Here is a 15,879-nt window from a genome sequence, read left to right on the forward strand (position 1 = left end):
ACCTGTGAAATCTGTATAATGTAGGGTAAAAGCACAAAAAAGACCAGATTTCACAGGGGAGAAAACCACATTTCACAGCCCGTGACACGTTTTTAGTGGCCGAGAATTTGGTAGGGCCCAAGATATGTCTCTTCATTACCAGGGTCTCTCCTGTTCCAGAAAAGTAGCTAGAAAATTGAAAAGACATTTGTAAAAGCACTACAAGGGAGTAGTTTGTGATCCATTACTAAAGTCCGCTTAATTCATCTAAGGGAGACGCTGCAGAGTTAGGGCTTGTTTAGATGGTGGGGTAATGCTGAACTATAGAGGTGTGATTTCTCAAGAGCACTAATATGTTGTGGATTCACTGGTGCAAGTAGACCCTGCTGGTGTGCTTTAACATAGTGCTATTTGAAACAGCATTATATTAAAGTGCACTAGACCTAGGGAACCTTTAGCACACACCACCAGGGTCTACACAGACGAATTAATGCGCAACACATTCGTGCACTTTAGAAATCACATGCCCAAAGAACATATTACCCCACCTTGAAGACAAGCCCTTAGTTATTCACACAGGACAAAAGATCACTGTTTTGAACGCAATTGGTGGGAGAAACAAACTGGTGGGTAAAACAGTCTGTTTGCTTTTAGTGCATTCCAGGCTTTTAATACATACAAACATATTCCACTAAAAAGCCATATAAAAATATAGATCACAAAAACCCGATAGTCAAATAGATGCATGTAACCATGTTTTCTCACACGTAAGTCTAGCAGCTGAAATTAGCAGACAGCTGGAAAGCAATAGTCTGCAAGTGCAATATGGAAGATACAGGTCTGACTGTTCCCTTAAGGCTCTTACTTGTTACTTCGGTTGAGACAAGGAGAGTCACGTAAAGTATAAGATTGGCTTGTGAGTACTGGGAAAAGTAACACCACCTCTAGCTGACCCATGTATTTTTCTTCCCTTTTCATCTTGTCAGTACAACACTGTGGCTCTCTTAATGAAACCATAACTACTCCACTGTGTAAACTTGCAAGCATGTTAGTTAAGAAGCCAACAGAAATTGTCTGCCATTTATCACTCATGGAAATCCCCCTCACAGGCTCTTAAAAATTAATGCATTTCAGTGTAGAGGGACCAAGTCATGCACTCACTTGTTCTTTGTGCAACCCACCACAAAACCCATTTGAAGTGATGTTTCACTGGGCCAACGTGGCTGTTAGTACCTAGAATACGTCATTCTGGTGCCTGACCTCTGGAGCTCCCATTTGCTCCCGGTGTCTAATCCTGAGTTTGGCAAGGTTCAAATCCTCTTTAATGTTTCAATAATTAGTCAGGATTTGGACTGTTCCTCCCCACCCCACCATATTTTGTTTATTGATGCTTTAGGCCATGCAAGCTTTCATTCAGGACATGATTTTGTATGTAAATCAAGTCTACTGTGTTCAGTATTGTAATTATTTTATTGTACCTGCATACTTTTGTCATAGGTACTTTACAGATAATAATTCAAATTTGCAACACTGCCATGAAAATTTCCCAGCCCAGGAACAAAATCTACACTTTTTTCTACTATGATGATGGTAAAAATGCAAACACTTATATTTTACTTACTCGTTTAAAAAAAAAAAAGAGCTCTTCAGATAACTCTTCTTAAGTATGCAATTAATATCTTAAGAGCTGCTGCCAAATATGTTACCATTCAATCCAAACTAAGACTTGAATCTTAAAAGCTATAGTACTAACACTAGTTAAGTAGACTGCTTTAGCTTCCTGAAAGGAAAAAATAATCTGGTGCCAAATTTAAGTCTAAAATACACCACCATGCTTTGCAAGAAAATTGCTTGTATAACAATAATAGGCATGTTTTACTAGCAAAATAATTAATTAAATTGCACAAAATATGGCCTTTTTTGCTATAAAAGATACATTTTGTCTAGCAATGGAAAGGGCACAACCATTTGTCTTCATACTAGACTTTCAGCTTGATATGCTGGGCTTTAGTTATGTAACTGTACTAGCATTGATGAGAATACATTGAGCTGAGACTCTTTTGTGCTCATGCATTTCAGAACTACTGAGAGCAAAAGGCTAAATTCCTCGTAGGTAGATAATTAACTACCATTTTCCGTTCCAAATAACCCAATTTTCATATCTGGATGCCCAAGTTAGGCATTAAAAGCAGTGTCTAATCACTTCATTTGAACACGAGGCAAAGATAACGTTTGCCAAAGGGAACACTCCACACTTTACTGGGAAAACTGCTAATCTTGAAGGAGTAATGGAAGGATAGATCTGGTCACCTACAAACTTTTTTATCCCATTATGCTTAACTTGAATTAGGGTAAGTGGGCTGTCTGAAAAGGAGACCTACTCAGGAGAAATGGGACATCCCAGACAATATGGTCATTCAACTGGCTTCTGGAGACCAGACAGTTCAAACACGAATCTGAAATACCCATGAACCAAGCCTATGGCCATTTGAAGGTTCACTCATCACAGGCAGGCCAACAGTGAAGATGGGATGTGTACATCTACTTATAGGTGTTAATGCACAGCAGCCGCAGAGAGGAATACTCTCACAGCAACTTCTCCTGAGTTTGTTCATTTTTGAGTGAAGAGGAATCAGCTATGACTAATCAATGTTCAGAACTGTGATAAATGTGAAAAAAGCTTTGCAACAGCCCCCTGGGAAAACTACATTAGGATATAATCATTCAACTTCTGTGAGGAATAAGGTTATACAAAGTCTCCATTCATTGTCTGGCTCTCTGTGGAAGGACAAAGAAAACAGTCGTGCCAACAGAGCCAGTCCTATGGACATAGTGTCTCTTTTGGCAGCTAAAGTCCCAGGGCTAGGAGTGACTGCAGTAAAGTAAGCTTTTCTTTAAGTAGAAATGGGCTGAAATGGGGAGGAGCTACAGAAGAAGGTGGTTGAGTGGCAGGACATACTGTTGCTGAAGGAGGGGAAATGAAGAAACTGAGCTCTCCCACCACCAGGCAATTCTTGCACTTCCCATTAAAAACATGCAAAACTGATGCTGCCTGTGTAATAGATCAAAGGGGAAAGGAGGATGCCTTTTGTGCATCCTTCTACAGGCTTTTTCCATATATGGAAAACACTCAAAATATCTTTAAGACTAAGACAGAGAATTAATCTGGATTAATTTTACAGCCAGCAGCTAGTGCAGCCTTCCTACTAAAAATGACAAACAAGGCAGAGATTTCCTAGAAATACATTAGCTCTGTTACTTCTCTCTAGGAGAAGTTTCCCCAATAGGTGATAAGATTTGGGCAATCTTCCCAAGAAATAAAAAAGGATGATTTTGGTGTACTCCCACCAGTCCTTTTTATTAAAATTCAATTAAAGTCTCTGCTGCCTGGCCAGATGACTACTTAACAAAAGTGGATGAAAAAAGGATTCCGCACTGCTTATACCTTATGTAAGTGTTTATAATGGGGAAGTTATATTTGCTCTTAACAAATTTTCACTTCTTTGGTTACAAATAGGCATGGTTGCCAAGAGGAAGAATGTTACTAACATTGTTTCTCAAATATATCTGTTTATTTTATTAAGGCAAAAAACACAGAATTACGTTGTTAATAAAAATACCATAATGAATACAAAAATTATCTATATGCCTTTATATAGAAAAAGTATTTTCAAGCATTTTACAATAATAAATTTAAGACCCCAGTCTGCAAAGGGTTACACCCACCTATCGTTCCAAATGGAAGTACCTGCCCATCAAGGCCCAACTCTTTCCAGAATCAGGACTTAACTCTCTAGGAGGAACATAAGGTTTTACGGTTAAGACACTGGACCAGTTGTTCTTCGAGATGTGTTGCTTGTGTGCGCACCCCGTGCAAAATAGTCGGAAGGTTTTTCCCCTAGCCGTACCCATCGGGTTGGCTGTGGAGCCCCCTGGAATGGTGCCTTCATGGTCCCTGCCAACCCACTGCCTCTTCTTTTCCTTCTTGCTGGACACGCCAATGGAGGGGAGGTGGGTGAATCTTGGAATGGACATGAGCAACACCTCTCGAAGAACAACAGTTACAAAAAGTAGGTAACCGTTCTTTCTTCGAGTGATTGCTCATGTCAATTCCAAGTAGGCGCCTCCCAAGCAGTTCCCCGGAGAAGGGGTCAGAATTCACCACGTTGCAGACTGAAGCACTGCTCTACCAAATGCAGCATCATCCCTAGCCTGCTGTGTGGTGGCGTAGTGTGATGTAAAGGTATGGGAAGACGACCATGTCACCACCCTGCAGATGTCCTGAATGGGGACCTGTGCCAGAAATGCTGCAGATGAAGCCCATGCTCTGGTGGAGTGCGCTGTCAACGCTGGGGCTGGAATCTTTGCCAGTCCATAGCACGTCCTGATGCGGACCATGATCCAAGAAGAAATTTGTTGGGATGAGATAGGAAGCCCTTTAATTTTTTTCCAGTGATGGCGAAGAGTTGCATCGACTTTCTAAACGGCTTTGTATGCTCAATGTAAAAAGCCAATGCACATCTAATATCCAGGGAATGGGGCATACGCTCCCTGTCAACGGCATGCGGTTTCAGGAAAACCACTGGCAAGAAAATGTCCTGATTTGCATGGAACTGCAAAGCTACTTTGGGGAGAAAGGCTGGGTGCGGCCGCAACTGCACCTTGTCCTTATAGAAAACTATATAAGGGGGCTCAGAAGTTAACGCTTTGAGTTCAGACACCCTTCTGGCCGAAGTTATGACCACTAGGAAAAGCCACCTTCCGAGAGAGGCAGAGCAAAGAGCAGGTTTCTAGAGGCTCAAAGTGGGGGTTCCATGAGCCTGGAGAGGACCAGGTTGAGGTCCCATGGGGGATCGGTTGCCGCACCTGTCTGTCTAGCCCCTTAAGGAAGCATCCAACTATGGGGTTAGCAAATACTACCGTTCTGCCGCACCTGGGTGGAAAGCGGAAATAGCAACCAGGTGCACCTTAATTGAAGGGACCGCCAGCCCCTGTTGCTTTAAGTAGAGTAAATAGTTCAGTATAAAGGGGATTGAGGATTGGAGTGGAAGGTTTCCCATCTGAGAGGGCCAAACAGAGAACTGTTTACACTTGGCCAGATAAGTGGCATGAGTGGAGGGTTTTTAACTGCCCAGAAGAACCTCCCTAATCGAATCGGAGCACTGGAGCGCTAACAAGTTCAGTCATGGAGTTTCCAGGCTGTGAGATGTAGAGACTCCAGATTGGGATGCTGGAGGCAGCTGTGGTCCTACGTGATGAGGTTCGGAATAATGGGCAAGGACATGGCCGTGTCCACCAAGAGGTCTAACATCGTGGGGAACCAGTGTTGGCAGGGCCACACTAGTGCTATGAGAATAAGCGATGCCTTGTCTTGCCAGACCTTAAGGAAGACTTTGTGGATGAGAGAGAAGGGTGGGAATACATACAGTAGTCTTCCTGACCACAAGAGGAGAAAGGCGTTTGAGATGAAGCCGGGACTGTGATTCAGGGAGGAGCAGAACTGCTGGCACTTCCTGTCACTCCGTGTCACAAACAGATCTATCTGGGGAGGGCCCACTTCTGGAAGATATTGCTGACAATGTCTGAGCAGAGAGATCGTTTGTAGCCATGAAAGGACCTGCTGAGGTGATCAGCTAGTTCGTTTGGTGAGCCCGGCAGGTATGACACCTCTAACTGTATCAAGTGGGCAATGCAAAAGTCCCACAGTTTGAGGGCTTCTTGGGAGAGGAGCAAGCACCACCCTGTTTGTTTATAAGGAATGCCGCTGTGGTGGTGTCCATCAACACTGAAACACATTTGCCATGAAGACAGGCCTGAAATGTCTGGCAAGCTAGTCTCAACGCTCGGAGCTCTCTGATGCTGATGTGCAGTGATAGCTCTGCCTGGGACAGAAGCCTCCCACACCGAGGCCGGGGCACTGTGCGCTGAAGTTCCCGGTGCCAGGTCCAGCGCTGTCTGGGGGCGAAGGGCTGACTCTAAGAGGAGGAGTTTCATCAAGAGTTCCACTCCTTTTTAGTTCTAGGGGTAAAGTCCCTGCAGATTCTGCACCTGTTGGCTGGTGACTTTCCCCCAGGCACTTGAGATAGGAATCGTGTGGGTCCCTTTTGGGCATGGGCTTCAGGCACGAACCACACGACCTGAAGCCCTGAGACAGAGGCAGGCCCCAGTCCTGGGAAAGAAGTTATGGTGGGGGGGAACCCCCAAAGTAAACTAACATATATAGCTCTAGTTGTAGTTTAATATAACTATTTACAGATAGACAAGAAAGAAGATCACCAAGGAAGCACTTGCAAACCCAAGAGAGTTATACCAAAGTTATAAACATAAACTGAGATCATGACTAAAAGTATGTTTTCCAAAGACACCTGGGGAGTGGCCAAACCAGTTCCTCAGAGTCAAAGGGCAAGCTGACACCTGATGGACCATTACTTGCTAAGTGGGCAGTCTTTAGTAGGAAAGGGGGCAGGGGCATAAAATCCACATCTTAGAAAAGAAACAGCAAGGGCAAATTCCCTTCCACACAGACTGCCTGTTGTTTTGTTCCCAGCTGGAAATTGCTTCTCAAAGAGGAGACAGGACTACAAAAAGAAGGGGAAAGACACCCACAGGTACCCCTCCTCTTTCTCTTTCTGTCCATCGATTCACTACACTAGAAGGAACAAAGAAAGCTGCCATTGAACTGGAGAAGGGGTCTTGGCCTAAGATGTTCAGCTAGTAAGACTGCTGAGAGCATGTGATGAGTAAAACTTTGCCTTGAATTTAGCGTAGTTTGTTAAATTAGGCACCAGTTGCATTTTATCTTTATTTTTCTTACAGTCATTTCTCACTTTTATGCCTCATTACTTGTATTCAATTAAAATCTCTCTCTCTGTAACTAATAAACTTGTTTTATTGATTTACCTAATCCATTGTTTTTAAATCGAAGTATCTGGAAAACACCATTTTTGGTAACAAGATGTGTGCATATCATTTCTAATAATCAAATGACAGACTTTATATACATTTGTATTGTCCAGGAGAAGGCTGGGTAGCACAGGACATACATTTCCTTAAGGAAAAATATAGGACTGGGTGTGTGTTGGGGTTACCCTGCAATATAACCAAGGCTGGTAAAAGTCAAGGTGTGGTTGATTGGTTGCAACACACTTACAATCATAGCTGGGAGTGACTTGCATGCTGGAGGCTGTCTGTAAGGTGTCCAGGCTAGAGGCTACAGCAGCAAAGCAGTGTAAAGAGCACCCCAGGTTAGAGGGCAGGAGTGACACAGCTACTCATTAGTCTGGATTGTACCCTGGGTAGGTCACAATCATTTAAAGTGATACATGAACTGTACAAATGATATGCATCAGCATTCAACATCACCCTTTCAGATACAGAAATAAATATGCTAATTCATAGACCCCGTCCCCATTATAAATCAGCAAAATACTGCCAGTGTGTGATGCTAATAAAAGAAGAGCCCCTTAAATTAGTTAACAAGGAATATATTTAGGATTGTAACTAGAAGAAATAGGAGTTGTAATAAATAATCAGATAGCATTTAAAAAAGGTGTCTCTCTTCTCTTCTAAATCCACCTCATTTTGTGCCTTTCCAATAACTCAAAAACAAGTAGGATACAAAGGCAAAAAAAATTATTGCCTGGCATACAGAATATAATAATAGTACTCAACTTAAAATGCTTTTTCATGAAAAGATTGCAAAGTAGTATTCCCATTTTGCAGACAGGGAAAAGGTCCCAGAAAATTTAAGCAAATTACCCAAGGTAACACAGTGCGTGTGGGGAAAAATCAGGAATACATAACCTAGGTCCTGTGTTTTGACCATTAGAAAACAATATCTGCCCTTAAATGTGTTTAAGGCTCAATCATGTCTCAATTCAAGATTTAATTTGTTACAATTGCCAAGTGAAAAACATACTAATGCTTAAAGATTCTCTGTGCTACGTCTAAACAAGAGTATATCTTCCTTGTTGGGCTGGAGTCAGAAGTAGCATATCCCTTCTGCATACTGAAACCAAGAAGACTGATCTGAGTCTGACACGCACATTAAAAAAGCATCAAGCCCTCATGCTGGTTTTGAGAGCCTCCTCCACAATAGTTTCAGCATTCACCTCTACCACCAAAAGGAACATAATGAAAATGCAATTTTCACCTTACTTGGAGGCATAAAGAGGCAGCAACCACTCTTTTTCTCACCAACCTTCTGACAAAATTACCTCTGTTTAAAATATACATTTCCAAAGATTTCTAGCCAAGAACTCATTAAGTTTCAAACAGTATTCTTTCTCTCACCCTTAAAGGGCAACAGAATATAAATTTTTAAAATTAATTGCAGTGTCTGTGAGGAGCCCAAAATGACATGTTCTTACATTTCATGATCAGAGTGACAGCTCTTGAGTTGCCTGTGATATTAGTGGCTTTAAAATGATGTCACCTAATGATACCCAACATAAATGTCCATCTTTTGGAGGAAAATGTTTAACACACGACATGGAAATTAACGTAAATAGGGTTTAAATTCCTTTTCTGTTGTAAAAGGAAAAAGTTTGAGCAGTCTCTTTCTAAACGGATTGGGGACAGATTATATTGATTCTCTTCGTGGCCCCAACATTCAAATACTACACTTTAAATTTAACGTGAGGTGAGAGAAGAGGAAGAGAGAAAGCAAAATATCGTCCCTGATGCTTTTGCTCAGGTCAGTGTCAAATATACAGTGACAGGATAAAATATGATAAAAGTTACAGTAATAAATGCTACCTAAGTGTTATCTTCACAAATTTAAAAAGCACAACACTCCTATGATACAGGCAGCTACTATCCACATTTACAGATGGGGAAAACTAATGCACAGAGGTGAACAATCCCCTATGGGGCTGCAAGGCCAGCTGGGGAATCACCAGAAAGCAGCAGCATTTCAGCATGTCCTGCTTCCCCAGCCATAAAACTAAGTTGGGGCAATGAAGAGAGGGGTGATAAAGGCCAATTATAAAAGGCTTTACTACAGTCAAGGATTCTCCCAAAGTAAGGGAATCCTCAGTGGGCTGATTAGGCCAGCTCAGCTAGCCTTTTGTGCCTTACAGAGCCACGCAAAAAGTGGTAGCAATGGCCAATATCTGTTGTGTCTCTCACATGCAAGCTGCATTGCAAAAGAGAATGGAAGAGAAGAAATTTGAAGTGTGTTTAAAAGCAGTATGAGGTTTTTTTGTGTTAGAATGAGACAAAAATACACCAACCCCCCCCATTCAGATTTGTTTCTCAGCTGTAAAATGTATATATCATGAATAAAATAGGCTCCTTTATAAAAGAGTATTCTCTGAGTAAGTATGCAAAGGTGCACCCTCAAACTTTCTGCACACACATTTCCACACATACACACTGTATGCACAAATATGTGTGCCAACATTTAACTTAACATGGGGGGAGGCTTCCTGAAAATTTGGCCTTCTGGGTTTTACCAACATGAACCTCATTGATTTTAATGGAAGTTACGTGACAAAGTGAAGAAGCTTTGAAACTTAGCAGCAGTTTTGTAATCACTCTGGCACATTTTGGCATTTTTTATAAAAACAGGAAAACAGCAAAGTGCTTAACAGCTAAAGACAGGTACATATTTTTACAGTTGTGGCTTTTGAGACACACTCCAGGTATTACTAACACCTGGATGGTTTCATACTAAGGGATTGATCTGGGGGCCGTTGCAGGGTATCGTGGCACATATCTCCATTACTGCATGTCATGAATGATCCATCGTAACAGCTGTGAAATTACTGTTAGGCTGTATCATGTCAGCCATGTGTTATTAATTCTACCAGGCACCTCAACAGTCAGAAATTGATACGATTGTTTTTTTCAGGATGCATCTGTGTATGTATGTGGCCAGACATTCTAAGCCTGGAAGGAGCTCTTGAAGATCCAACAGCTTTGCAGAATGGGGCACTGTGAGGGCCTGATTCAAAGCACTGAAGTCAAAGGGAGTCTTTCCACTGACTTCAGGGGGTTTGGAATTAATCCCTAAATTTTAAAATATTCTTTCTGATGATTTCCTGGAATAAAAATTCTTTTTCACAAACAATCCTAGCAACCAGAAATTGCTTGGGGGTGTTATCACCAGTAAGCTTCCTCACTGAAGGGATGACATAATATCAACAAGGTTTCCATTAAGTTATCTGATATATTTAGATTCTGGTTTCCAGCATGATACATCTTATAAAAGACAACCCTGAAATAATATTGCAAGGTAAAATGAGAGTATTAAAATGTGACATAGCGCCTCTAAGGTTATCATGTAAATTTGAGCAGAGTAGCTTGGATTTTTTTCCACCCTTTAGAAAATTCTTTGTAGACAAGAACAAAACATTTTTCTCTCCTGAGATTAATAAAGCAGTTATTAGCCATGTACAATAAAGGTTTTTCATGGCTCTACATCTGAATTGTATCTATGATTTGAACAAGAGGAGGGGAGCATGACGACATGTTTTCTTCCTGCATTATTTACAGAGGTACATTTCTAAAGGATTTTGCCAATATTTTATTATAGTCCAACTGTATTACCATGTATGTTATCCCAGAGGATTACTTTCACAAATAAAGGGCAGGTCCCTAATCCTGCAATGAGCTTCAACAGACATACCCTGTATCAACAGTGATCCATCCAGCACAGAGAGACACCCATTTAGAGCGCACTGATTAGGACCTTGGATTGCATGCCCCTTAGAGTAGGGACCCTGTGTTTGTGATAGCATATACAGCTAGTATGTTCTGTAAATGGCTTTGCTATGCTGTGAAGGAAAGGTAAATACTCATTCCTTCATTAATTTATAACACAGAGAGCCTGCTCCTCACCCTTTTCTGCTCATAACTCTTCTTATAATTTAAATTCACCACACTAGCAGCTGCTAGCCAACTCTAGATAGACCATCATTAAGTCAGGTGCTGCCTTTTTGAATTGCTATGAAGACCACTTTGCCCATGGAGAAGTACCATCTTCTTCCCCTTCCCACTCAACCCAGCCAGTATGTCAGAGGCTATGCTTTAAAAAAAAAAAAAAAAAAAAAGTTCCATTGCCCTCCCTCCAAGCCAAATTTTAACTACCTTCTTTGTTCTCTGCCCTTCCCCCTCTTTCACCCTTAAAGGAATTTCTCCTGGTTTTCCCTTGAAACCATAGTTCAGTCCAGATTTGCATGACACTTGTCCCAGGCTTGCTGACATCAGAAAGAACTGGTAAACCTGGCCATACTTGACATGTATAATGAAAGCCAAATCCAGGTGAGTTTCTGCTGTTCTCAGATTTCACAAAGAAAGTTTTTCCCAGTGTTAGCCCCTACCAATAATCTGTTTATTTGATGGTTACTTGCTGTTGAGCTCCTGTTAGGCTACAGTGTTGGGCTGCTAATCTTCTCCTTCCTTAATGGTGATTGTACAATTGTCCCTGCCTTTTTCCAATTCCTCTCCCCGAGAGCTATTGATCTTTTAATATTTCAGGATTGGGTTGCAGGCTATCCTTTTATTGCACACAGGAAATTGATAACCCCATTACTGTTTAAATCAAATATGAGACATTTAGTTCAATCTCATAACTTTAATGATTATCACGTTGCAGAGGATAGTTTGTTAATTCATTGGCTGTTTCTGAACCACAGTATCAGATATTAGTGCAAATGCTGAATTAGAAACGCAGATAAGAAGATCGTGACCCCTGGTCAAACTATGGATACATTTCCCTGTCCTCCTCTTCTTCTATATTGAGTCCAATCCAGGGCTTAAATTCATCCAGAGCTGTCTGGAGTGGAGCTCTGATAAATATTTCAAACTCAGAGGGAGCCCTGGTGCACCCCATGGGGCTGAAGCGCCAAGCCCCAGCATACCCCTTTCCCATGGTCCTAAAGCCCTGAGAACCTCCTCCCCATAGCTGCAGCCCAGAGCCCTGCCTCCCTGCAGAGCAGAAGCCCTAAGCTCCCTTCACCAGCCCAGCAGCTGAAGCCTGGAGCCCCAAGGGCAACCCCCCTCCCTCACTAAAAACTAGGGCCCTGGAGTTTTTATAGCATGTTGGGGGACAAAGCTAGGGGCTTCAGGAAACAGTATATGGGAATTTAAGTCTTGATCCAATCCTACTTCTGTTGAGGGGATGAGGGTAGAAAGGTCTAACCCCTAGACCACCAACTCCTCCAGAACTTAGAAAGGAACACAGAATTCTTGAATCTTAACATTTCTCTGTTGTCTAGTATATAGCTGGGAAATGTCCTGCCATAGCGTCTCTTGTCCCCACTAGCGGTTGATATAAAGGGGATGACAACTTGCTACTTCTACCCATTACTTCATCACACGATAGCATAACTCTGCCTGTAGTGACTCAAAGGCATTAATACCAACTTCAGGGCAGACTGTTAGGAACCAGAGCACAAACCCCAAATTGGTTGTGAATTCTATACTTAAATTTCACCAGCCAGTTCTCAAGTGTAAACTTCTCAGGTGCTAAAACAGCCTAATCATGGAGTCAATGATAGTTTCTTAGAGTACGCTGATCTATCTCGCCACCTAGGTCAGCATACCTTTGTGATAGATAGACCTTTACACCAAGAATCACATCAATATTCAGGTTACTCCCAGTGCCAAAGGACGAGTCATTTAACTCAAGTCAGTTGCACCTTAGATCTCACACCAAAGACACGTTTGTAGCCAATCCTATAATAAAACTATATAAAGATGTATTAAATAGGAAAAGGAAATCAAATTTATTTACAAGATTAAAGCAGGTAAAGATACACACACACACATATACACACACACACAAATAAGTTACTATCTGCCGTTTCAAAAGCTACTAGACACTTCTAGGATAAGTTTCAGAGTAACAGCCGTGTTAGTCTGTATTCGCAAAAAGAAAAGGAGTACTTGAGTAAGAAAAGGAGTACTTGTGGCACCTTAGAGACTAACCAATTTATTTGAGCATGAGCTTTCTCACGAAAGCTCATGCTCAAATAAATTGGTTAGTCTCTAAGGTGCCACAAGTACTCCACTTCTAGGATAAGCAAGCTCTATCTGTCCTTTAGGGCTAACTCAGACTAAGCAGCTAAGGATCTCTTGCTCACACCTAACCGCCCCCGCCCCGAGTCCAAGCAGCATAAAGATAATCTGTTATTTCTCGTTAGGGTTTTTTTTAATCCCCCTCCTGCTATGTACTCTGAGCTGCAAACTCAGTTGATGGGAGGAATCCATTTACAGCTATGCATTTGTCAGTGTTCAGTCGAGATATGGGGACTGTGACATAAACTGGCACTTGGTCTGCCAGTGTCACAGACAGGTCTGTGCTGTGGACCTAAAGTTTCCAACCCTGTTGACAACCCACATGGGGTCAATTTGGTTCCACAGGATATATTTTGTGTGAGATGTTTTATCTGATTTCCTATGTTTTTAAAAAGAAACTAGGTTAAGAACACAGTTACAAACTCAAGCACTCAAAAGTTAGGAAATGCTAGAACTAGGACTGCTTCTTAACTCAGTCTCCTTGTGCAACCTAACTACATGGATAGAATCCAGTTCCCCAGGATGACAGTCAATTGCCTCAACCACAAGATCATCACTTCTCTTCCTATGATCGCCTGTGTCTCATTCACTACACAACCTTCAATTTCTGCAGCAGATGAGCATCTTAAAACAGCCTCAGCCACTATGTAGCCCTGATTGATTTGCAGAATACAGTCAGTCCTGTTAACTGAATGAGGCAGTGATCAACCGTAATTTTGCATTTCTCATTTTCTGAGTTCTTGGCTTTACAGCCAGACCATTCTTTTATTAGAGCTTTTTAATGTAATAAAGAGTTTTCCAGAATAGAACCTCTTGTGACATTGCACCCCATAATGCTTTATAAAAGTATGCTTATGAATTTAAATATGACATAACTGGAATATGCTTTATGCTACATATTCCATGTAACGTTTCTTTGCAAAGGTTATGTTCTACTGAATGTATTCATCCCATTTGTATGCAAGTATTTTGTTATATCTGAAGTTATGAGCATTGGCTCTATGCTTGTATTTAAAGTGTTTGCTGTAGAAAGCACCTAAGGCAGCTTTGGTCAACACAGTGTGAAGGGGTTATTCAAGTAATTGGGAGTACTTGGCCAACAATGGACCTTGATAGACACCAATCCACATCTGAGGTTTCCTGGGAACGTTTGGGCTAACATGGCATCAGCCTGTAAAGAACTAAGTCATATATGGACATGTGACTTCCCCATGTGACTCAAACTCCACCTAGTAGCTCTAATTCTACACAGGGAGAGACGGGGGGGTTTCTACCCACAAGAGGGAGGCTATATAAGCCCTTGGAAAACCCCTCCATTTTGTCTTCAGCTAGCTCAAGAGATAGCCTCTCCACCCCAAAGGATGCCTGAAAGAAACTGGAACAAAGGACAGTAACTATGGGGGTGTGAGTGATTGCTGGACCCAGACTAGAAGGAGGTTAGTCTGTCAGAGAAGCTTATTGGAACATCTCTGAGGGTGAGATTTACCTGCATTTAGTTTCCTACTGTATTAAAATAAAACACGTAAGTCTAAGTCTATTTGGTAATTTACTTTGTTCTGTCTGTTATTACTTGGAACCACTTAAATCCTACTTTTTGTATTTAATAAAATCACTTTTTACTTATTAATTAACCCAGAGTAAGTATTAATACTGGGGGGAGGGGGAAACAGCTGTGCATCTCTCTCTCTCAGTGTTATAGAGGGTGAACAATTTATCAGTGGATTTATTTGGGGTTTGGACCCCATTGGGAGCCGGGTATCTGAGTGCTGGAGACAGGAGCACTTCTTAAGCTGTTTTCAGTTAATCCTGCAGCTTGTGGAGGACGTGGTTCAGACTTGGATCTGTGTTTGCAGCAGGCAATCGTGTCTGGCTCAAACAAGGCAAGGTACTGAAGTCCCAAGCTGGCAGGGAAAACGGGCTCAGAGGTAGTCTAGGCACATCAAGTGGCAGTCCCAAAGGGGTTTCTGTGATCCAGCCCATCACACCTCTCTTTGTATGAAACATCCAGCATGAGAGTGAATCAAAGCACATTTGAACGGTTGAGACTAACTTCTCTTGAATCATCTGGCATTTGCAAATATTACACATGAATTTAGCTAGATAACATTTTTCTCAACTGCAAATAATAGCTTCTCAGTCATCTCAGTTATGGAAAGAAATAAAATTGTATTCCAGAATATACAAAAGTATTCCACATTTAAATGACTGTCCATATGTAGATTGTATTTGTAATTCCTTCTAAAATTTATCTTAATTTACTATATGCCGGTAGATCATACATAGGTGCTGACTTCTACTCACGCTGGTGGGTGCTTGACCCCCCTCTGCCCCCGGCCCTGCCCCCATTCCAACCCCTTCCCCAATGTCCCCACCCCAACTCTGCCCCCTCCCTGCCCCTATTCCGACTCCTTCCCCAAATCCCCGCCATGTCCCCCCCTCTTCCCTGCCTCCTCCCCTGAGCACACCGCTGTTTGCGGCAGCAAGCGCTAGGAGGTAGGCGGAGGAGCAGGGACGTGGTGCACTCAGGGGAGGAGGCAGACGCGAGGTGGGGCAGGGAGCTTGGCTTCCAGTGGGTGCAGAGCATTCACTAATTTTTCCCCATGGGTGTTCCATCCCTGGAGCACCCACAGAGTTGGCGCCTATGAGATCATGTAATAGTTTAGAAGAAGAGCAAAAATGGCAAAAAATACTTAGTTATAATGTATACACACTACGAAAATAAGCCTACCAAAGCAGTACGATTTTGCATTTGCAGTGCGGCATGACTGCCCTCCCCAGCGTTCCAAAACACTTTATAGTGGAATAAGAAAAGAAAGCAGAGCATTCTAGTTAACCTTTATCTGATTGGGTTTTGTTGCAATATATATTTCAGCCTGC

This window comes from Eretmochelys imbricata, chromosome 12, assembly GCF_965152235.1.
Source record: "Eretmochelys imbricata isolate rEreImb1 chromosome 12, rEreImb1.hap1, whole genome shotgun sequence".
In the NCBI taxonomy this organism is placed as follows: domain Eukaryota; kingdom Metazoa; phylum Chordata; order Testudines; family Cheloniidae; genus Eretmochelys; species Eretmochelys imbricata.